Source organism: Notamacropus eugenii, chromosome 4 (genome assembly GCF_028372415.1).
Source record: "Notamacropus eugenii isolate mMacEug1 chromosome 4, mMacEug1.pri_v2, whole genome shotgun sequence".
NCBI classification, from domain to species: Eukaryota; Metazoa; Chordata; class Mammalia; order Diprotodontia; family Macropodidae; genus Notamacropus; species Notamacropus eugenii.
Window position 1 is genome coordinate 472,647,364 of NC_092875.1, and position 24,795 is coordinate 472,672,158.

Sequence of the window (24,795 nt, forward strand, 5' to 3'; positions counted from 1 at the left end):
TGATGATAATAAAGATAAATTGGACAGATAAAGCTAGGGAATTTCTTAGGTGCTTGATTAGCACATGAACCATATAGCAGAGAGTACAGTGGTGGTCCCAGGAATGATAGGATATGGTTTCTGGTAATGGGATAAATAGGAGGAAAGACTTCTTCCTTGACCTTTTTCAGTTTGGAGGAGTTAAGTTCACAGTGAAGGGCAAGAATGACTAGGCAGACTTAAGTTGGCAAGTTAAACGTGGCAACATGGAAAAATTAATGTGCAATGATTAATAACAAACTGAATGATGCAACCAAGGGCAATAAGATATTTCTGGTTTGCTTCTAGGATTTCTAAATCAAATTATTCAATCAAAGTTGCTTTCCTTGCTGTTACAAAGGAATTTAGGCAGGTAATCCTCTGGTCCTATTTTCTCCAAGGACACCTCTTGTAAAGAGGGCAGATAGGGGAATGAGAAGGTCCAATTCATTATCCAGATTTTATCAAGGCATATCACTGAGCTAAATTTGTTAGGTCAATGTTCCATAACCTCTAATACAAACACATCCAAAATCAGGGTTGTGCTGGAGCCAGATTCCAACTTTGAGCTGGTTGTTAAATTTTCCTGTGAGCATTCACATCTCAGAAATCAGCAAACACTACAAATCAGGACTTAATTTTTTGTTTTGTTAATTGTCTGGACTTGTATTCCTCCTTCATTGCTGAAGAAGACCATGCCATCAGAGAAATGATGACATGACTTGCACTTGACTTTGTTTTGAGTGGGGGAGGGCTGTGCAAAGTCACCAGCCTCACTTCTCCTCCAGAGCCATCTGAATTCAGTGACCAGATATTCATCAGGATGACTGGAGATGACCCAGGATAAGGCAATTGGGGTTAACTGACTTGCCCAAGGTCACACGACTAGCGAGTGTCAAGTGTCTGAGGTGAGATTTGAGCTCAGGTCCTCCTGACTCCTGCACTGGTCCTCTATTCTATCAGCTGCCACTAATTGTCTAGACTTAAGAAAGTGACAGGGGCGAAGCCAAGATGGCGGAGTAGAAAGATGCATATACTCTAGCGCTTCCTCCACAGCCCACAAAATACCTGTAAAAAGGACTCTCAACAAAGTCTAGAGCAGCAGAAGCCACAGAACAACATGGCAGAAGAGGTTTCCAGCCAAAGGTAACCTGGAAGGCTGACAGGAAAGGTCTGTCTCATGGGACACTGAGCTGAGTGGAGCCTAGCACAGCCCTGGCCCTGTGGCACTGGGAGAAACAGGACCTGAACAGACCTCCAGGTAGAGTTCCTAGTAGGGAAGGTCCCAGACACCTCAACCCACAAGGGACAAAAAAAGCTTCAAAGGTCAGTGGGGGAGGGCTTTCCCAGCTGGGCAAGAAGGAACAGGTTTCTCCAACAATAGCCCCAGGCAATGGCAGAGACCAAGCAGACTGCAGGCAGCTATGGAGGTCAGGAAGCATACTGGGTCCATTGTTCAGGCAGCTCAGCTTAAAGCCTCTGGTGGTAGGGAGCAGCTGATTTAAACCCCAGCCCTAAGTGATGGCCCCACCCCCACCCAAAGCCCAGGGGAACTGAGCAGCTGAGTCTAATCTCTTGACAAAGGATTCAGAAGTCAAGTAACCTACTGGGAAAATGTCCAAAAAAAGGGGAAAAAAAATAAGACCATAGGAGGTTACTTTCTTGGTGAATAGCTGTCTCCTCCCATCCTTTCAGATGAAGAAGAACAAGACTTACTGTCACAGGAAGTTAAGACCCCTGCCTCCAGGGCCTCCAAAGTGAACTTAAATTGGGCTCAGGCAATAGAAGAGCTTGAAAAATGAGCTAGCAGCTTGCTAAAGGAGAACCAAAAAAATGCTGAGGAAAATAACACCTTTAAAAAGAGGCTAACAATTGGAAAAAGAGGTCCAAAAAGCCAGTGAGGAGAATGAGGCATTAAAAAGCAGAATTAGCCAAATGGAGGAGAAAGTTCAAAATCTCACTGAACAAAACAGTTCTCTGAAAGAGAGAATTGAGTTCAGGGAAATGAATGACTGTGAGATAAACCAAGCAGTTAGAAAGCAAAACTAAAAGTTTGAAAAATAGAAGATAATATGAAACATCTCATTGGAAAAACAACTGACCTGGAACATAGATCCAGGAGAGACAATTTAAAAATTATGGGACTACCTGAAAGCCATGATCAAAAAAAGAGCCTAGACATCATCTTCCATGAAATTATCAAGGAAAACTGTCCTGATATTCTAGAACCAGAGGGCAAAATAAATATTGAAAGAATTCACCAATCACCTCCTGAAAGAGACTCGAAGAGAGAAACTCCTAGGAATATTGTGGCCAAATTTCAGAGTTCCAAGATCAAGGAAAAAAATATTGCAAGTAGCTAGAAAGAAACAATTTGAATATTGCGGAAATACAATCAGGATAACGCAGGATCTGGCAGCTTCAACATTAAGGGATTGAAGGGCTTGGAACAGGATATTCCAGAAGTCAAAGGAACTGGGATTAAAACAAGAATCACCTACCCAGCAAAACTGAGTGTGATACTTCAAGGGAATAAATGGTCATTCAATGATATACAGGACTTTCAAGCATTCATGTTAAAAAGACCAGAACTGTATAGAAAATTTGACTTTCAAACACGAGAATCAAGAGAAGCTTGAAAAGGTAAACAGGAAAGTGAAATCATAACAGACTTTCTAAAGCTGAACTGTTTACATTCCTACATGGAAAGAAAATATTTATAACTCTTGAGACTTTTCTCAGTATTTGGGTAGATGGAGGGATTGTACACACACACACACACACACACACACACACACACATACATACACACACACATATATAGACAGAGAGTATGGGTTGTGTTGAATCAGAAGAGATGATATCCACAAAAAAAAGATATAAAATAAAAATTAAGGGGTGAGGGAGGAAAACACTGGGAGGAGAAAGGGAGAAATGGAATGGGGCAGGCTATAACTCATAAAAGAGATAAAGAAAAATCTTGTTCAGTGGAGGAGAAAAGGGAGAAAGGGAGAGGGGAAAAGTGAAGCTACTTTCTCCTCATGGTTTAAGGAGGGAATAACATGCTCACTAAATTTGGTATGAAAATCTATCTTATACTACAGGAAAGCAGGAGAGGAGGCAACAAATGGGGTGAGGGGAATGATAGAAGAGAGGGAAATGGGAGAAGGGAGTAATTAGAAATAAACACTTTTGCAAAGAGACAGGGTCAAATGAGAGAATAAAAAAATAAGGGGGGGGTAGAGTAGGATAGAGGGCAATACAGTTAGTATTACACAGCATGATTTTTATGGAAGTCTTGCAAAACGACACATATATAGCCTGTATTGAATTGCTTGCCTTCTCAGTGGGGATGGGGAGGAGGGAGGGAGGGAAAGAAGGTGGAATTCAAAGTATTAGAAACGAATGTTGAGAATTATTATTGCATATAATCGGGAAATAAGAAACACAGGTAATGAGGTATAGAAATTTATCTTGCCCTACAAGAGCGAAGATGGAGATAAGGGAAGGGTGGGGTGCGATAGAAGGCAGGGCTCACTGAGGGAAGGTTTAATCAGAATGCAATGTATTAGGGGGTGGTGGGAAGGGAGAGAAGGGGAGAAAAATTGGACATGTTACAAAGTGATGTAAAAGCAATTAGTATTAAAACAATTGACTGAATTTTTAAAAAATGACAAAGAACATATTAATAAGGTAGATTGAATTTAAAAGTGTGTTCATTGTGAAGTTTTTTGTAGTTAAATAGTAGAATACTAGTTAAGGGCTCAGAAGGTTCTGTTAAGGGATGATCCTTTGGCACAAATTCATCATTGCACAGCTCTTTGGTTTATTATGTGCCTATGATTCCAGTCAACTTTTAGCACAGTCCAATGCAGGAGCCTTGTCCCAGGCACACATGAACACAGAGGAACATAAAGATACATTATAGGGAAAGACTAATACTAAGAATACTAGTCACCATGAACTGTTCTGCTCCACCACCAAGAGGTCTCTGGTGACTTTCTAGCTACCACCTTTTCCAACATAATTAGCCACAGAATGAGATCCAGTTTGGGAGCACCAGGGCTCTTTCTCTACTGTGTATTTAATCTTCAGGTGAATGGAATAAAAACTAAGATCCTAATTTTAGCTGTTGGTATCAGTGTCTGCCTTCTTCCTATCAAGGTTCAGTTGTCTAGCCTCCTTGGCTGTCCTAACATTGACTACTTATGGATACTGAACCTATGTCTGGATTGAAAGACTATTCCTGTCCATGATGGCACCTGACAATTGAAAGGACTTCTTCAGTAGACAGTGAACCTACCATCCCTAAAGGTATTCAAGTGAAGGCTAGATATCCCTTCACTGGGGATGTTGAAAATGTGAATTAATGTTTTAGATTGAGAACATATACTTACTACCTGTATTATACTGATCAGGTTACTTAACCTTCTAAGGCCTCAGTTTCTTCATCTGTAAAATGAAGTGACTATACTAGATGACCTGTATTTTCTCTTCCAGCTCTAAGTCTATGAGTCTTGCAATGATTCTATGGTTTTTTCTGAGACTCAGTTTCCTCATCTGTAGAAAGAGGACTAGAGGACATCATTATTTTTAGCTTTAAACTTATGAAGAAATACAAGAGTTCCCCTTTGGAATGATCCTGGCCTGAAAAAGGTAAGAAATTTCTGACCTAGGAGGCTACTTTCTCTCTCTCTTTCTCTCTCCCTCCCTCCCTCCCTCTCTCTCTCTCTCTCTCTCTCTCTCTCTCTCTCTGTAAGAGTTCCCATCTTTTTGTTAGGAAGAAGAGCTATTCTTTACTCTCTGGATGCTTTGAGATAGAAGTAGGTCAGAAGCCCCTGAGAAGTGGGAAGGTCAGACCTCCAGAGAGCAGGGAGCACTGCCCACAGCCTCCTCTATCCTCATTCTTCATGGTCACAATTCAATCTTGATTGCTTTTGTTATTGTTGAGTCATTTCAGTCCTGTCTGACTTGTTCATGACCCCATTTGGGGTTTTCCTGGCAAAGATACTGGAGTGGTTTGCTAACATTTGGCAGATGAGAAAACTGAGGCAAACAGGGGGAAATGACTTGACAAGGGTCATGCAGGTATTAAATGTCTGAGGCTGGATTTGAACTCAGGTCTTTCAGACTCCAAACCTGGTGCTCCATTCACTGTATAGATTATTTAATTCATTGTGATAATGTTTCTGTCCTCTTCCATTTCCATTCATTTGACCCCTTTATCATGGTCTAGTAGCACTTAGAAACCAGGCAGGGAAAGTAGAAAGAAGAAAACTTTCATGCTTATTCTGGTATAAAGGCTTGATGAAAAAGGGGGTTTAAAATACCTCTCAGATAAAATGAAGTTTTGAAGTCCTCTAATGGCTTTAATACACCTAAAGTTTTATTTCTATTCTTTAGGTTCAAAACTGAATACTCAGACAAAACTTCTGGCTCAGCAGACATGTGAACAGTCGCCCTGCAGCTCCTGTTCATCTGGAATGGGCAGATGATAAAGAGCCGTGGAGCTGGTTGTGTCCCTGCTATTATAAATGGAGATAGCAGATCTATTTCAAGGGCAACGCCTGAAGATTAGAGAGGCAGCTAGTGTAGTTAACAGATTGTTGACCCAGAATCAAGAAGACCTAGCCATGAATCCCACCTGGGAAGCATCCTAGCTGTGTGAGCCTACATGTGACCCGAGCTGTGAAACCCATACAGTTTCCCCATATGTAAAATGAAGGGCTTGGACTTGACTTCTAAGGTCTCTCTTAACATTCAATCTATGTTTCTTATAATTTAAAAGATATAAGAATTAGCTAGGCAATCAGAAATGTTTACTATTTCTAGATTTTTTTCCTTTCCAGCAGAATGCAGTGGTAAACGTACAGAACAACCACACACACACACACACACACACACACACACACACACACACACACACACACACACACACACACACACACCCTTTCTATCTCAGAAATTCCATGGCTTTACAAACTCCAAGAGTAATGGTACAGAGCAACATCAGCTTAAACCAGAAGATAAAGAAATAGCCAAGCCAGAGGTTAGAGGGTTCTTGCTTTCTAATTTGTCTTTATAAAAAGAAGAGGGAATCAAATGAAAAACTGGCGTACAGCAAAGTGAAAATGTCAGAAGCATTTAAAATTATCAAGCTTTTACCAGGCACACTATCTTGCCCAATGTCGGAGGAAGTTGGGAATATTTTCATAAGTACAATCAACTCAGGCAGCTGGAGGAAAAAGTTCTCTTGAAATTGAGAAAATTACAGGCCAGCCATTTGACATTAGTTGGAGAAAAACAACAAACCTCAAGAGTTATTCTGGGAGTTCACACAAGAGAGTGGCTGCAAACCCGGAGCTCGAGGTTGGGAGGCCCGTCTCAGGACTTAGGACTTTAGAAGCTCTCTGGAGATCACCAGAATTCTTTCTGGAGGCCACCACCAATGGTCAAATGAACATGACATGCTTCAACATTGTGCAGAGTGCACATGTTAATCTGCACGTGGAAGGAAGAACATATTGAGCCAGATTCTTTGGGAGCCTGGGCCCTGGAGAAAAGTCTGTGAGTTGAAGAGGGATGGAACATCTCTTTGAGATGGGCAAACTCTATTAGATGCCCAAGGTCTTCTGTTGTGATGGAATTTAGTGACAATGTATCCGATCCATCTCCCCACTTTTAATGAGAAAATCTGTCCCTGTTAGAATGCTAAGGCAGGTAGTAACTTCATGATCTCCAATTATGGGCTTGTCGCATAATTAAGTGTCTAAGGCTGCATTTGGATTCAGGTCTTCGTGACTCCAGACTCATCACTCTAACCAAGGAGCCACCAGTGAGTTAAATTCTTCTCTCTTTTTGTAGGGGGCAAGGAGAAAGGCAATGCACGAGGACAATAAGCCTGCTTGGGGTTTGTATATGTCAAAACCCTTCTATTTTCTACCCAAACAATGGATCATTTCCCTAAGAAATGCGTGTAGTACAGAGGAGGTTGGCAGGTGTTTTAAAGCCCAAATAAAGTCCTGTGAACAACGTTGATTCTTCTTTGATCTCTGTTGATTCTTCTTTTCCTGTCCTTGTCCCATTATTGTCATCTCTGTGGTTCCCCTGGGACATTGACCGCTTCCACCATCTTTTTGTCCTACCACAAGTGGTAAAAGCAGGGCTCAGATGCCCAGATTCAATTCAAAAAGCATTTTATGAATCCCTACAAAGTGCAAGTAGGTGGCACAGTAGATAGATTGTAGGACCTGGAAGACTTGAAGTCAAATCTGCTCTCAGATACTTACTAGCTGTGTGATATTGGCAAGTCACTTAACCCTGTTTGCCTCAATTTCCTCATCTGCAAAGGAATTTGGAAAAGGAAATGGCAAACTACTTCAGTATCTCTGCCCAAGAAAATCTCAGGTAGGATTACAAAGAGTCAGACACAACTGAAATGAAGATTCAGAAGAAGTTTATGATCTCTGATTTCATTGGAGTCCAGGTAACTTCTTGGTCATTGGTGAGGAAACTCTCTCTACCAATGTAAGGCAGCACCATCTCTGCAACTTACAGTCTTAGTTGCCCAGAGCACCCAGCAGTGACTATGGGTCAGTGAGGAAGTATGTATTAGAGGTGGACCTTGAACCTTGAACCTTGACCTTTGACTGTGAGGGCAGCTCTTTCTCTTTCCTATACCACCCTGCTGTGCTGTGGACAATAAATGACTCCACCCTCTCCACATGCAGAGATCAGATGTCTCGGGCCCAGTTTGGAATAAGACAATGATCTGAGGAAGACTCTAAATCAACTTTACTCCTATTTCCTGGGATTCCTGGAAGGCTGTGCAGTTTCCTGAAGCAGTCACGGGGCTCTTGTCCTCCAAATTATTCTGTAGCTATTAAGAGATCAGGATCAGACTCCTTTAATAGGGAGTTGAGCATCTGTTCACTGGCTCTTGGGGAACTTGAGGTAGGTCCAGAGGAAGAATGGAGCAGGAACGACTTGTCATTTTTGGAAACTCTGGCTAGTAGTTCTCAAAGAAAAAAATGCAAGCTATCAAATAAAAATACTCCAAATCACTGATGATTTTTTATCGTTGTTCAGTTGTTTCAGTCGTGTCTAACTCTTTGTGACCTCATTTGGGGTTTCGTTGGCAATGACCTTGGAGTGGTTTGCCATTTCTTTCTCCAGTTCATTTTACAAATGAGAAAACTGAGACAAACAGGGTTAAGTGACTTGCCCAGGGTCACACAGTCAGTCTTTGAGGATGGATTTGAACTCAAGATGAGTCCTCTTGACTTCAGTCCTTGCACTCTACCCTATGGCGCCACCTAGCTGTCACTAATAATCAGAGAAATGCAAATGAAAAAACCTCTTAGGTTCTACCTTATACAGATCAGATTGACAAAGCTGATGAAAAAGGAAAATGAGAAATGTTAGAGGAGGCAGAAAGAAAACAGGCATGTGAACGCACTGTTGGTGGGTCTATGGATTGATCCGGCCATTTTGAGAAGCAATCTGGAACTTTATGCCCTAAAATTTACAAAACTGGGAATAGCTTTTTATCCAGTGATACAAAGCCTAGATTCCAAAGAGATCAAAGAAAGATGAAAAGGATCCATATACACAAAAATATTTATAGCAGGTCTTTTGTAGTGGCAAAGAACTGGAAAGTAAGGAGGTACCCATCAATTGAGGAAAGATGGGACAAATCAGAGTCTAGAAATGTGATGAAATACTAACTTGCTTTAGAAATGACAAAGGGGGAAGGGGCAGTATCAGAGAAACTTTCAAAGACCTATCTGACTGATGCAGAGGAAAGTGAGCAGGACCAGGAGAATAATTTATACAGTAACAACAATATTGTAAGGACAAATCATTTTAAAGACTTAAGAACTGTGATTGAGACAGTGAGCAACCATGACTCCAGAGGACAGATGATGAAGTTTCCTCCTTACCTTCTGATTGAGAGAGGATTAGACTCAGGGTACAGCATAAGTTTGGACATGACCAGTGTGGGAATTTGTTTTGCTTGACTGCGAATATTTATTAAAAGGGTTTCTTTTTCTTTTCTTTTCCTTTTTTAATGGAGAAGGGGAGGAGGGAGGAGGGAGAGGAAATGGATTTTGTTCAATTAAAAAAATCTAATTTAATTAAAAAGAAACTCTGTCTGGTGCCTAACATTGTGTTAATTTGTCCAGTCTTCTTTGTGAAGGGTGTAGAACCCTGAGGGATAGAATTTCACGTGCTGGGAATTTTGTCTAAAGAACTCAGTGCTTTATCAGAAACCACTCAGCATAAAAATGAGAGGCAGGATGTATTTGGGAAGAGTGAGTGGTATGGTTTAGATACAGGGGTGGGAAAACTGCAGGCCTGGGGGCCCTCAGCTTCCCCACCCTCATTTAGAGGAAAGAAGCCTGAACTAAGAGTTATAAGACTTCAATTCTTGGACCAGTTCTGCCACAAATTGAGTGGGAAGGCTTTGGCATGTCTTTTACCTTCCTTGAGCTTTGTTTCTTGTAGATCAAGAGGTTTGAACTAAATAAACCCATTGGAGTTTATGAGGTCAGCTCTGGAGTAGCTGTCTTGGAATTACCGAAGGTTGAATTCCTAGGAAAGGATCCTTGAGTTTAATGGTGTTCCCTACCACTATCTTTGGTGTTATCTGTAAGTTTATCAGTCTAGACCTGAAAGAAACTTTGGAAGCCATCTAGTTCAAGCCTCCAATTTTACAGATGAGAAAACTACTTTGGGGGTTCACTGAGATACTCATGATCAACCAGTAATTAAGCAAGAGAGAGACAAATTTCAAATCCAAACCCAGCACTCTTTCTACCGTACCATGCTACCTCAAGTATTGTTGACTATTGGTAGGGCAGAGGGAAATGATTTTGCCTTATCACCTGTCCAAATCACAAAACTCATATTCAGAACCATGCTTGTGCCCTTTACCTGGAGTGTCAGCCAATATATAGAAAGTCAAACAGCCACTTGTCCCCCAAGGTGGTCCTAGCCCCCCTGGGTCATCCTGGGTGTATTTCGGCAGACATGCATGAGGATGTTTGTCTTGCCAGGGCTCAAGATAGCTCTGAGCTACACATAAACAGGAAGCCTTTAGGTTGCAGGCTGCACCTTCCACAAGTAATAAATGAATTTAAAAGCCACAAATTCAAAGACACTGAAGAAGAAGAGTAGGCTGGAGGCGTTCGTGGAGCCAGCCAGTCATCAAGACAGAGCCTCAAACTTTAATGATTTGCCCAGATGACTTGGACAGGAAAAACAAAAGCAACCCTTCCAAAGTGCTACAGATGGTAGTAATCCAGGAAGCGGAGCAAACAAGGAGGGGACTCCCAGTTATCACTGAAGAGGATGTAGAAGAGAAATCAGAGGATCTCATTAAGACACTGGGAGCAGCTGAGAACAAACACGGTGCTGAAGGATAAATACATGTCTAATATGCCCAAGAGGAAAAAATGAGCAAGAGTTCAAACGAAAAACAACAACGAAACCTCACATGCTGTTGGAAAGGATGGCGTTCATATAGGCCGGAAGGATATATGAGTATTGCTAGCAAATTAATTTCTCAATGCCAAAGCCTAATAAACAGCTGTAAGCATTAAAAAAAAAAAGCTGTAAACAGGATGCTAGAGTGAATTGGGAGATAAAACAATGTCATAGGAAGTGGTGTCATTGTTATAGAAGGGCGAGATTAAGATCTTGCTTAAGTGTACTGCTTTATTAGCTTGAAGAAAGCTGGCATGTATCCCACATAGGAAACCCACCAAATATCCTTTAAAAAATCTGAACAGTGCTTTGCAAAGTATAAATATAAATCATTTTCATGTCATTCTAATTATTTTCTTTTTAATATCTGAAATATAAAATTCTGTTTGTTCCAATTATCAAAGTCCTGCTCAGATAATAAATCAGAAAGGTAGGAAGCCATATAGACTCTTCAGTATCATGGAAACTTCATTTATCACATGAAAGTGGTAAAGTTGGGTATGAGAGAATTGACTCATTGGGTCTGTATTTGTCTTGGTTGTTGAGTGGTAAGTTAGGTTTTAAAACCAGAGTTTATTTGATTTTCATTTTCAAGACTTTCCCAATTAAGTGTTATAAAGTCAAAATGATCAGTCATAGAGAGTTCTGTTCTCACATAGATCTTCCCACTGTGAAGAAAGGGATCTCATTCCATATACAAGAGCCTATAGGATAATATTTCTCATTTGAGTGGTCATCTTTACAACTAATGGGCAGCCTTCTGAGCGTATATTGGTCTGATTAGCCACAGCTGGACACACTGTATCGTGACCCCAACGTAGCAGTACCATTTTGGTCCTTTTCAAGGATGAAAGACAACAACATCCAGGCAGTTTGCCCTCAAAATCAGGAAGAACTGATTTTGGTTTCGGGTCCCACTTCTGACGTATACAGGCTGTTATTTCCTTGGTAACTTAACCTCTCGGTGCTCTAGGCAAATCTCTTAATCTAAAACTTGCAGAGGAGGCACCAACCTGCATTGTAGAGGAAGTTTTTGAGGAATTTCCTAAATCAGTGAAGTCACAGGTTCAGCCCTCATCCCTAATATAAGTAATTCCCAATATACTCTTAGCGTTCTCAGGTTGGACGTACAGAAATGTAGACAAGTAAATTGTGAAAAAATAAATTTAATGATAGAATCGGTAGGATATGTATATGAATGTTTATATGAACATGTATACACAGCCACATGTATATGTACACATATGTATTTAAAGGTATTGTATCTTTTGCTTTTACATTATCTTTGTGTATACATAGTGTATATAAAAGTTTTATATATTGCATATAAATATTCTGAATACTTTATATATATACTCTATGTAGTATATACTATATATACTCTGTGTGTGTATACACACACACACACACACACACACACACACACACTTATTTAAGTCCTAATCCCCATCCTGAGTCATTTCTTGAAACAAAGAATAAAAAAAAAGGGGAACAGTTCAGTCACATCAGTTGAGACTGTCACCATATGCAGTGTCCCACCCTCATAGCCCACCCACCTCTGCAAAGAGGAGGGGAGGGCCCACCTTTTTATGGATCAAGCTTGATCTTTTTAAGTACTTAGTATTATTGGGTCCCTCATTCTTTCCATTTACAATGCTATAGTCACAATGTATATGTTTCCACTAGATTATGCAGTGAACCTGAGTTTAAATCTGGTGTAAGATACTTTCTAGCTCTACAACCTTGGGCAATATACTTAAATTGTTTCAGCCTCAGTTTTCTCATCTGTAAAATGGGGATAATAATGGCACTACCTCCAAGCATCATTGTGAGGATAAAGGTGAGATAATATTTGTAAGGTGCTTTGCAAACCCCAAAGTGATATATAAAAGCGTCATCGTTGTCATCATATTGTTTTCCTGTTTCTGTCTGATATATTTCAGTAGGAATATTCTTTTTTTTTTTTTTAAGCTGTCAGATCTATTTTTTTTTTTATTTAGCTTTTAACATTCATTTTCACAAAATTTTGGGTTACAAATTTTTCCCCTTTTCTCCCCTCCCCCCCAAACGCCAAGCATTCTAATTGCCCCTATGACCAATCTGCTCTCTCTTCTATCATCCCTCTCTGCCCTTGTCTCTGTCTTCTCTTTTGTCCTGTAGGGCCAGATAGCTTTCTATACCCCTTTACCTGTATTTCTTATTTCCTAGTGGTAAGAACATTACAGTTGATCCTAACACTTTGAGTTCCAACTTCTTTAGCTCCCTCCCTCTCCACCCCTTCCCTTTGGAAGGCAAGCAATTCAATATAGGCCAAATCTGTGTAGTTTTGCAAATGACTTGCATAATAGTTGTGTTGTATAGGACTAACTATATTTCCCTCCATCCTATCCTGTCCCCCATTACTTCTATTCTCTTTTGATCCTATCCCTCCCCATGAGTGTTGACCTCAAATTGCACTCTCCTCCCCATGCCCTCCCTTCTATCATCCCCCCCACTCTGCTTATCCCCTTATCCTCCACTTTCCTGTATTGTAAGATAGGTTTTCATACCAAAATGAGTAGGCATTTTATTCTTTCCTTTAGTGGAATGTGATGAGAGTAGACTTCATGTTTTTCTCTCACCTCCCCTCTTTATCCCTCCACTAATGAGTCTTTTGCTTGCCTCTTTTATGAGAGATAATTTGCCCCATTCAATTCTCCCTTTCTCCTCCCAATATCTTTCTCTCTCACTGCTTGATTTCATTTTTTTTAAGATATGATCCCATCCTCTTCAATTCACTCTGTGCACTCTGTCTCTATGTGTGTGGGCGTGTGTGCATGTGTGTGTGTGTAATCCCACCCAGTACCCAGATACTGAAATGTTTCAAGAGTTACATATATTGTCTTTCCATGTAGGAATGTAAACAGTTCACCTTTAGTAAGTCCCTTATGACTTCTCTTTGCTGTTCACCTTTTCATGGTTCTCTTCATTCTTGTGTTTGGAAGTCAAATTTTCTTTTCAGCTCTGGTCTTTTCATCAAGAATGCTTGAAAATCCTCTATTTCATTGAAAGACCAATTTTTCCCCTGAAGTATTATACTCAGTTTTGCTGGGTAGGTGATTCTTGGTTTTAGTCCTAGTTCCTTTGACTTCTGGAATATCCTATTCCATGCCCTTCGATCCCTTAATGTAGAAGCTGCTAGATCTTGTGTTATCCTGATTGTATTTCCACAATACTTGAATTGTTTCTTTCTAGCTGCTTGCAATATTTTCTCTTTCACCTGGGAGTTCTGGAATTTGGCCACAATGTTCCTAGGAGTTTCTCTTTTTGGATCTCTTTCAGGCGGTGTTCTGTGGATTCCTTGAATATTTATTTTGCCCTCTGGTTCTAGAATCTCAGGGCAGTTTTCCTTGATAATTTCATGAAAGATGATGTCTAGGCTCTTTTTCTGATCATGGCTTTCAGGTAGGCCCATAATTTTTAAATTGTCTCTCCTGGCTCTATTTTCCAGGTCAGTTGTTTTTCCAATGAGATATTTCACATTATCTTCCATTTTTTCATTCTTTTGGTTTTGTTTTGTGATTTCTTGGTTTCTCATAAAGTCATTAGCCTCCATCTGTTCCATTCTAATTTTGAAAGAACTATTTTCTTCAGTGAGCTTTCGAATCTCCTTTTCCATTTGGCTAATTCTGCTTTTGAAAGCATTCTTCTCCTCATTGGCTTTTTGAACCTCTTTTGCCAATTGAGTTAGGCTAGTTTTCAAGGTGTTATTTTCTTCAACATTTTTTTGGGTCTCCTTTAGCAGGGAGCTGATTTGCTGTTCATGCTTTGACTTCATGTCTCTCATTTCTCTTCCCAGCTTTTCCTCCACCTCTCTAACTTGATTTTCAAAATTCTTTTTGAGCTCTTCCATGGCCTGTGCCCATTGAGTGGGCTGGGACACAGAAGCCTTGATTTCTGTGTCTTTGCCTGATGGTAAGCATTGTTCTTCCTCATCAGAAAGGAAGGGAGGAAATGCCTGTTCACCAAGAAAGTAACCTTCTATAGTCTTATTTCTTTTCCCTTTTCTGGGCATTTTCCCAGCCAGTGACTTGACCTCTGAATATTTTCCTCACACCCACCTCACCTCCTGATCCTCCCAGCCAGTGTTTGGGGTCTGAGATTCAAATGCTGCTTCCAGCCTCAGGGCTTTGGGCGGGGGCAGGGCTGCTATTCAGTGTGAGATTAAATTCAGATGCTCAGGTGAGGGCAGGGCTGCCTCTCAGGCTCAGTTCCCTCAGGGAGTTTATGCACAGACCTTCAACAATGGATCCAGGCTCCTGCCTGCTTGGAGAGCCCTGGTCTGCCGCTGCCCCTCAGCTTCTGTCTCCCGAGGGGGCCCGAGCCATGGGGGCACCCCACTCCCCCCTCGACCCTCCAAAGGGACTCTCTCACAGACCCCCGTCACCTGTGGGTGGAGGTACTTGTGCGGCCGCTGGAGATCCCGTCCCTGAAGCCCGCTCAGATCTGTTCCTCTCGGTGCCGCGGCCACGGCAGGGCTGTACTCAGCTCCCAGTCCCGGCGCCCAGTCCGCAGCACGAAGGACCTTTTACGAGAGGTTTGCAGGTCTCTCCGGAACAGAAATCTCCCTCGCTCCAATATTCTGTGGCCTCTGGGTGCAGAATTCGCCATGAGTTACTTCTTTGTAGTTGTTCTATGGGTTGTCTATTCTTTTAAAAAAATAATTCCATAGGATTAAGTAATGTTCAATCCTATTCCTCTTCTAGAGGGTGATCAGGAGAGTCCCTATTCAACTTTTGGAGATTACAGGGCATAAACCTTTGTTGGAAGGTGCACCTCCTATGGAAGCAGATGTGTCCCAGCACTTTGTTGAACATCTCTGATTGGTTTCCAGTGTCTGGAGCTGCCTCCAAGATGACTGGTGACTGCGATTCAGCAGGGGACAGACTGTGGTCAGAGGATCTTTTCAAACAAGAAAGCAATAAGAAATCAGAGATCTCCAAGGGAGGAGAAGAGTTCTCCTCTCCTACACTTAGGGACCAAAAGTCTGCTCATAACAAAAGCACGCGATAAGCCTGTGCATGCCTGGGAGAGTCTGAGAAGTGATTTTCTATAGTTTCTTTTGCTTTCTGGTCTCCTTATCTTACTCTAGGTCATAGACAGAGAATGGTTTTTTCAGCCTTGAGGGTGATCTCTTGGGCAATCTTATGTTTCAAGTTTGAGAATCCTCAACTGGCCTCTAAAAGGGGTATTTCCTCAGAAAATCAATCACTCAATTGACAAATATATCTTAAGCTCATACCATGTACCACGTACTTTGCTAGATGTTGGGAATATAAAAGAAAGGATTCTTCATAGTATGTTTTCCTATTGCTAAAAGACTAAGTATCCGGGAGTATCCAGGAGACCTTATGAGTTGCCAAGATGGTGGCCCAGGTTCTCTTCCATACCCACCCAAAAACTCTAGACTCATTCAAAATAAAGCTGATCTCAGAGGCTGACTCACTTGGGGTTCATTATTTCTCTCTCTGACTTATTACCTCCACACCACAGTAAAACTACCCTGTAAAGTTTTATCTCTAAAACAAAGTGTATCTCTGACTTATTTCTAAGTTCACCTACATATGGGTAATAGAGTCTTTGTGAGATCACTGAACAGCTAGCACCCATTTACCTAGGAACTTCACTGTCCAAGTCACTTACAGCAAAATGATGAGGGACTGGCAAGATGTAGACCTTCTGGCCCATTATGGCATGGTCTATGATCCTATATGCTGAATTTTTCTCTGATAACATTAAGATATTTATTGGAAAGGAAGGGGAGATGATAGCCCTATTTTTTTATCCAGAATGAGAGACATGATCATCTTTGCTCCGGAGATTATCAGAAGAGCTCAGAACAATTGGACTTCTGAATTCAGTTCCCCTGGTGAGATTTCAGCATATTCGGAAAGTCTGGAGTAATGAAAAGTCAAACTGCCAAAGTAACAGCAGCTGCCCCTTTGGGGACTCAGCCTACCAAGGAGAGTGGGAGTTGGGGGGACGCTTAACCAAGAAGGAGGCATTATAAAAGATGTGTGTGTGTGTGGGGGGAATATAACTGTTTTCAAGTATTTGGAGGTCTGTCGTGCAGGAAGGGGGATTACATTTATCCTGTTTGGCCTCAAAGGGTAGAACTGAAATTGCATATGTAAACTTAATTTAAGAAAAACAAAACGAGCTACTCTTGCCATTTGTGGAGTTGTCATCGGCCACTTGGGATTTTTCTTCTTCAAAGGGAGTCATGCTGGTTTTTATTATGATAAGTGAATTTCTTTCAACCCCCAGCATGGGTCTAGGCATATAAACTAGGGCCAGAGATCATGAAGACTCCTGGATGCTTTGAGATCCCTAAGGATCTGCTTAGCAACTGATCAAAGACGATAGGGAAGAGATAACAGCTTTTGTTTTTCCCTTTGGCAGCTAAACCCAGATCCCTATCCCTTTACACTTCCTAATCATTAGAGCTGTTCTAAAATGAGCTGCCTTGGGAAGTAAGAGTTTCTCATCATTAGAGGAGACCAAATGACTCCTTGTCAGGGCAGTTATATTGATCACTTCCATTTGGTTAGCAGTTGGACCAGATGGTCTCTAAGGTCCTTTCTAACTCTGAGATTACAGCACTCAGTGATTCCAAGCTAGATAGCTAAATAATCACAAATGTGATTCCGAGTTATTGTCTCTCTGCCTCTTGGAGCCTAAGTTCTGTAGGCAGTTACATTGGTTTTGTAAAATTATGGCCACCACTTCCCAACAGGTAAGGTGTCAAAAGATGTGCAAAAATCGTTTTCAAAAAAATAATAGCAAGTTATCAAAATGAAAAAAATGTTCTAAATTTATAATGATAAGAGAAATGAAAATTCAAACCACTCTGAGGTTTCGCTTCACACACAATAAAATCGGCAAAGTTGATCAAAGACAGAAACAGTCAGAGGTGGAGGGACAACAGAAAAACAAGCACGCTAAGTCGCTGTTGGTTATATGGCAGAGTGTTTAGACATTCTTAAAAAGAATTTGAAATTATGTAAGAAAAGTTACTAAATTATTTATATGTAATGTGGCAATACCATTACTGGAAGGCGTGAACAGCAAGGAGAAACAAAGGAAGGTTCCCAAATGCATAGGCATCTTTTTTTGTGGTGGCAAAAACTTAGAAAGTAATTGTCTATTGACTGAGGGATCACTAAATAAATTGTATTATATAACTGCAGTGGAATACTACTGTATCACAGGAAATGACAAAGGAGAGGAATGCAGAGAAAGGTGTGAAAACTTGTACGAACTGATACAGTGTAAAAGAAAGCAGAGTCAGAACCATAAATACAAAAGCTACATCAATGTAAATTAAACAATACTATAAGATTAAAGGCAATGGCAAATATTGAGTTTGCAGCACAGTTGATGAAATATAATATTTTTCTCTTGATAGGAAGGTAGAGCAACATGGTTGCTGAATGTTGCATGCACTGTCAAATATGGTTGCTGGAACAGTTGGTTTTGCTTAAGTTTTCTGTGGAGAAGGATATTAGCAAATGTTTGTGGTGCAAAACCAAACAGGATCAATAAAACATTTTTAAAAAATTTAATATTTTATTTTCCCCAATTACATGTAAACACAATTTTAACTTTTTTTTTTTTTAATTTTGAACTCCAAATTCTCTCCCCTTCCCTTTTGCTGAGAAGGGAAGAAATTTGATAGAGGTTGTACATGGGCAATCATGCAAAACATATTTCATTATTTCTTGTGCTGTGAAAGAAAACACAGACCAAAGAGAAAAAAAAGAAAAAAAGTAAAACAAATCATGCTTCAATCTTCATTCAGACTCGATTGATTGTTTCTCTGGAGATGGAGAGCATTTTTCATCGTTAAGTCCTTTGGAATTATCTTGGATCTTTGTATTAATGAAAATAGCTAAGTAATTCACAGCTAATTATTGTACACTTTTCTTCTGGTTCTGTGCACTTCATTTTGCATCAGTTCATATAAGTCTTGCAGGTTTTTCTGAAAGCATTCTACTAGTCATTTCTCATAACACAATAGTATTTCATCATAACCATATACCACATCTTGTTCAACCATTCCCCAGTGAATGGGCATCCCCTCAATTTCCAATTCTTTGACAAAACTAAAAGAGTTGCTATAAATATTTTTGTGCAAATGGGTCCTTCTCCCTTTTTTTCTTTTTAAAAATCTCTCTGGGATATAGAGCAAGCAGTGGTATTGCTGGATCTAAGGGCATGCCCAGTTTTATAACCCTTTGGGCATAGTTCCAAATTGCTCCAGAATGGTTGAATCAGGTCACAAATCCACTAATAATCAATTAGTGTCTCAATTTTCTTACATCCCCTCCAACATGTCATTTTTCTTTTCTGTTCTGTTCACCAATCTGATAGGTATGAGGTGATGCCTCAGAGTTGTTTTAATTTACATGTGTAATAAAACATTTTGAAAAATTATTTTTAAGAGATCTAGAAATTGTTCAGTTATTTGGATGGCACATTTAATTGGATTTTATTGTTTATTAAATGTTTGAGTTAGCCTCCTCAGAAACTCTATCCCATTGTCTTTTTCCCTTCTTCTATTCATGCTTGGATAGATTTTAAAATAACAGAAAAACAGTAAAATGAATTTCACTTGGCAGCTTAACTTCTGTCCTCCCACACCATACAGGCTCCAATAAGGATGTGATATTTAATTGCCAAAGTTGAAAAAGTAACAGAGGTAATTCTGAAAAATGAGATTTAAAAGTTTGCTTCTTTACTGATGGCCAACATTTTCTGGCCAGGATTCATTATGTAATTGAAGAAAAATTCTCTCCTGAGAGAAGTGGGAGACATTGACCCAACTTACTACAGAAATGAAGTGCCTAAAAGATTTTGACTGAACAGATCTGTGGGTCATCAGTCTAATAGAAATGTTCTCTTTGACATTTAAAAGTGTGTCTCTTTGATTTAGAGGGGAGAGGAAGAGGAGGAGGAGGAATCCTGGAGTCGTTCCCTCACCAAACTTCCCACATGGTGGGTGGGGGGAAGGCATAGATCCTCTTGGGGGAACATATGTAAAAGAAGGTACATTGGTGTGGAATATGCAGCACATTAGAGGCACAGGGCTAGCTCTCTATTGATTGCCCTTTCACAGACTCACTGGATGAGAATTAAATCCTTAACATGTGAGGCTGAATGGCAGTCAAGAAGTGATCACCATAGCTCACCCTCTCTTGCAGAAAGAGAGATGTTTTGATCAATGATAACAACTTAAGAAAGGTTAAGGGAAGCTGAATTAAATATTTTAGGAAGGAAAAGATATCTCTTGATCTAAAACAATACTACTATTTCTGTGTTCAAGTCCAGTCTGCTTTGCCATCCCTTTTGAATATATCAGTGCTACATATTCACCCTCCAAATTTTCCCTAAAGTAGATCAGACATTATTTGTCAGAAACCATTGGCTCCAGCCCTAAAATGGCATGCCTTAGACTTCATAGACTTTAGGAGTGTGATGGAAAATCCCTTAAAATATATGTGTGATGGAAATGAGTAATACTCACCAATCTACAGGATGATTTCTCATGGTGTGATTCCCACAGGACTTTATAGTTGGACCTGTCCTCTTCAACATTTATAACAAAAACTTGGATTAGGATATGGAAAGCATATTCAACAAATTTGTGTATTTGTGAAGAGATATACTACAAAATATGAGAGGTTGAAGGTCCAATATACTTTCACTCGCTAGAATGGGTAGGCTAAAATTAACAAGACAAAACTGAACAGGGATTATTGATATAGCATTCAATGCTTAGATTTCAACAATCAATTGCCCAGACATGAAGTGGAAGAGGACCTGGCCGGACAAGGAAACACTGGCAGTTTTGGTTGACCACAAGTTCAGTGTGAGCAAACAATGGGATACAGTTGTCTTTTCACATGGTAAGTGCTCAATATATGTCTATTGACTTGGATGGAATTTTTAATAAAAATATTTTTACTATATAATTAATTTATTTATCTTTAATTTTCAGCATTCACTTCCGTAAAATTTTGAGTTCTAAATTTTCTTCACCTCCTTCTCCTCCCCAAGATGGCATGCAATCTGATATAGACTCTACTTATACATTCATATTAAATATATTTTCACATTGGTCATGATGTAAAGAAGAATTGAACTAATGAGAGGAATCATGAAAAAGAAGAAACAAAACAAAACAACAAAGGAAAAGGAGAACAAGCAGTCTGCTTCCATCTGCATTCAGACTCCACAGTTCTTTCCCTGGATGTGGATGCATTTTCCATCATGAGTTATTGTCTTAGATCCTTGCCTTGTTGAGAAGAGCGAAATCTATCAAAGTCCGTCATTGCACAATGTTACTGTTACAATGTTGCTGTACTATGTTCTCTTGGTTCTGCTCATTTCACTCAGCCTCAGTTCATATAAGTCTTTCCAAGTTTTTCTGAAGTCTGCCTGCTTATCATTTCTGAGAGCACAATAGTATTCCATTACATTCATATACATAAGTTGTTCAGCCCCAATGGATGGGCATCACCTCAATTTCCAATTCTTGTCCATCATAAAAAGAGTTGCTATAAATATTTTTGTACATGTGGGTCCTTTCCCATTTTTATCATCTCTTTGGGATACAAACCTAGAAGTGGTATTGCTGGGTCAAAGAATATCCAGAATTTTATAGCCCTTTGGCCATAGTTCCAAATTGCTCTCCAGAATGGATGAATCAGTTCACAATTCCATCAACAATGCCTTAGTGCTCCCATTTTCCCACGTCTTCTCCAACATTTATCATTTTCCTGTTTTGTCATGCTAGCCAATCTGATAGGTGTTTTGTGGTACTTGGATAGAATTAAAAATACACACACACACACACACACACACACACACACACACACACACACACACATATATATATATATATATATATAGAAGAGTTGAATTTATATATATATGTATATATATACACACACAATATATTGAAGAGTTGAATTTATATTTTACATGTAATATATAAATTCAACTCTTCAAAATTAAGGCCTCTCCATTATAACATATTAATTGCTTAATATTTATAAGCAAGTTAGGAATTACTTAGTGAACACTGATTTCTGGAAAAGGTATAAGTAAGCCAAGATAATGAGTGTTCCTTTAAGTGCTACTAGTTGACAATGGGCCTCTAGAAAGGACTTATTGATTTTCTGGTTTATTGTTCTCCTCGATATCTTTGTGACTTCCCAGACTTTTACCCCCTTCCTTAATCACTACACTCCCTACATTTGTGGCCTTCCCTATTAGAAGTTCCTTGAAGGAAGGTATTATTTCTCTTTTCTGTTTCTATCCCCAACACTTAGCACAGTGTTCGGTACAAGAGTAATAATTAATAAATGCTTTTCTTTCATTCACTCATCCCAATACAAGAATTATCATTTCATAGAACATACTGCCATCTTATACTTTGGTGTTTATAATGAGCATTTGCAAAAAGGGGCATCATCAGTTTCCTCATCTATAAAAAGAAGAGGTTGGACTGGGATGGTAATGTTAAACTCAAAAAGAAATGGGAGCCATTAAGCCATACATAAGGATCCCCATTGGCTGCATAGCTGGGGAACCCATACATATTTATATATTTCTTTTTTTTAAAACTAATACACCAACACCTTAAAATCAGACAGGAACTCCAGGATTACTCATGGCCTGCAGATCTCTCTGGACATAAACTGAATTATCAGATCTCTTCAGGTTCTAAATCTGTGATGGAGGAAATGTCAGAGTGTGGACCACGATTTATTTGTAACAGAGGATAAGGAAGCCGAGAAATTCTAACAACAACTTAATAAAATACTTTAAATTAAAATCAATGTAAACTTTAATACTTAGTGACTTTAATACAAAGGTAGCCATGGGGGAGGATGGACAAAACAATGTCGGGAAGTTTGTCTCAGGATTAAGAAATAAAAGAAACCAAAATCCTATAGACAATACAGAATTCTTATGCCCATATATCATGAATATTTCTATTCATGAGGTACTGGACATTGAAAACCCCAAATAATCTCAGAAAAAAATGAAATTAGGTATATCTTAACACATGAGAAATAATTCATTACAGATGTGGGATCCATTTCTGAATCGGCTATCCATATATGATTAAACTATTGACTTGTTACAATAAAAATAAATAAAAACATCAGATTAAAAGAAAGAATAAAAATGAAAAAATACATTGTGCAATTGAAACTGTGCAATTTTACCTTTTAAAAAAACAATTTTAACAATGCTGAAAAATGGAAAATACATAAAGGAACAAACTTCGACATAGAAAGTAGCCATTTTCTAAGGCAGCAACTTATCTTAATCAATCACCACAACAAGGGGATCAAAAACCATGTTAGTAGAAAAATATTTGATCTCATTGTGGAACAAAGAAATATGGCAGCTGGGAAAATAGTAGTTTAGAATATCAAGTTGTTAGTAAAAAAAAATTGTGGAAAAGGATGGTGGAAGATTATGAGTAGAATGACTGAATAAAACAGTAGGAAGTGGTGGGAAAAAATAAGTTTATGGACCCAGCTGAACTAGATCATCTTATGAACATTTAAAGATGAAACTGAAAGGATGAAAACAAACAGATGAAAAATGGGAAAGATCTGTGAAGATGAATTCTATATAAAACAATTTTCTTCATCAGTATCAGAAAAGCCACCACATTTGAAGTCTGAAGTCATAGTCATCCATGGCTGTTTAGAAATAGAAACTGCCCTAAAGAAAATAAAGATGGCAAGGACAGCTGGGCCAGACAATAGACATAACAGAAATCTATGCTGGAGGTAACACTATTATAAAGGTATTAAGAGAACAATTCCCAAGGTATTTGAAGGAGAGGAGGAGGCCAAATCCTTGAAGAAAAGTTACTGTTGTTATTACTCTGAAAAAGGTAACCCATCAAATATCACTTAATATCACCCTCTGCAGTCATCTAGGTAGTGTAGTGGATAGTGCAGTGGGCCTGGAGTGAGAAAGATCCAAGTTCGAATCCATCCTCAGACACATACTAGCTGCGTGACCCTGGGCAAATCATTTTACCCTGTTATCTTCAGTTTTCTCATCTGTAAAATGACCTGGAGAAGGAAATGGCAAACCCCTCCAGTATCTTTCTAAGAAAACCCCAACTGGAGTCATGAAGAGTCAAACATAACTGAAATGAATGAACAACACAAATCACCCTCTATAAAATCTTGATGAAAATAATCTATATACATATTTGAGGCTACTTTCCTCATCATCACCAGCAATAGCTATTGATCAACTGCCATCCGCAGACAGACGTTCACAGGAGTTCTGGGAGTGGCAATGTCCCTCAGCCCAGACCTCAAACCATAATCTAGAGAAGTGCAGAAAAGGTCAGCTGTCCCCACCAACTGTTAAAACAGCGTCCTGCCATAGGACAGGTAAGCCAGCCCAGCTGAAGCAGCAAGTCAACCTGAGGGAAAAATAGGAGGTAACTTGTGCCAGATACATCAAACCATCACCATCACCTTGACCACCACCTTCCTTCAGATCTTGATGGAGACAGCCCAAGACCCTGAACCCAAGAGTCCTTGGAATAGAAATTCCTCCAGACCATAGCCTTTAGCTATCATCCTAGGAGTAACCCCCAAAGAAACACAGCCTAGCAACTGCTCCTGAAGGTTCTACAGTCATATCTGCTGAAGGCCTGAAAAACTTTCTGCCACCAAAATTCAAAACACTATTAAATAATTCAACATCAGAAACCAATTTGATTTTATCAGAGATACTGCCATGTGCACTTGCCATGCTGCTATACCCCAAAGTCCCTGGAACTTTTCCATTTGACTTGTAGCTGAACCTTGATTTTATGTCATCTCCCCCATTAGAATGGGAGCTCCTTTTTTGTGGTGGTTAAGGATTAGAAATTGAAGGAATATGCCCATCAATTGGTGAGTGGCTAAACAAGCTGTGGTATATGATGGTAATTGAATATTATTGTGTTATAAGAAATTGCAAGCAGGATGATTTCAGAAAAACCTGGAAAGACTTACATGAACTGAAGCAAAGTGAAGGGAACAGAACCAGGAGAATTTTGTACGCAGTAACAGCAATATTGTTTGATGAAGAACTGTGAATGACAGCTATTCTTAGCCATATAGTGATCCCAAACAACACCAAAAGTCTGATGATAAAACACACAATCTGCCTCTGGAGAAGGAACTGATATTGTTTGAATACAGACTGAAGCATGCT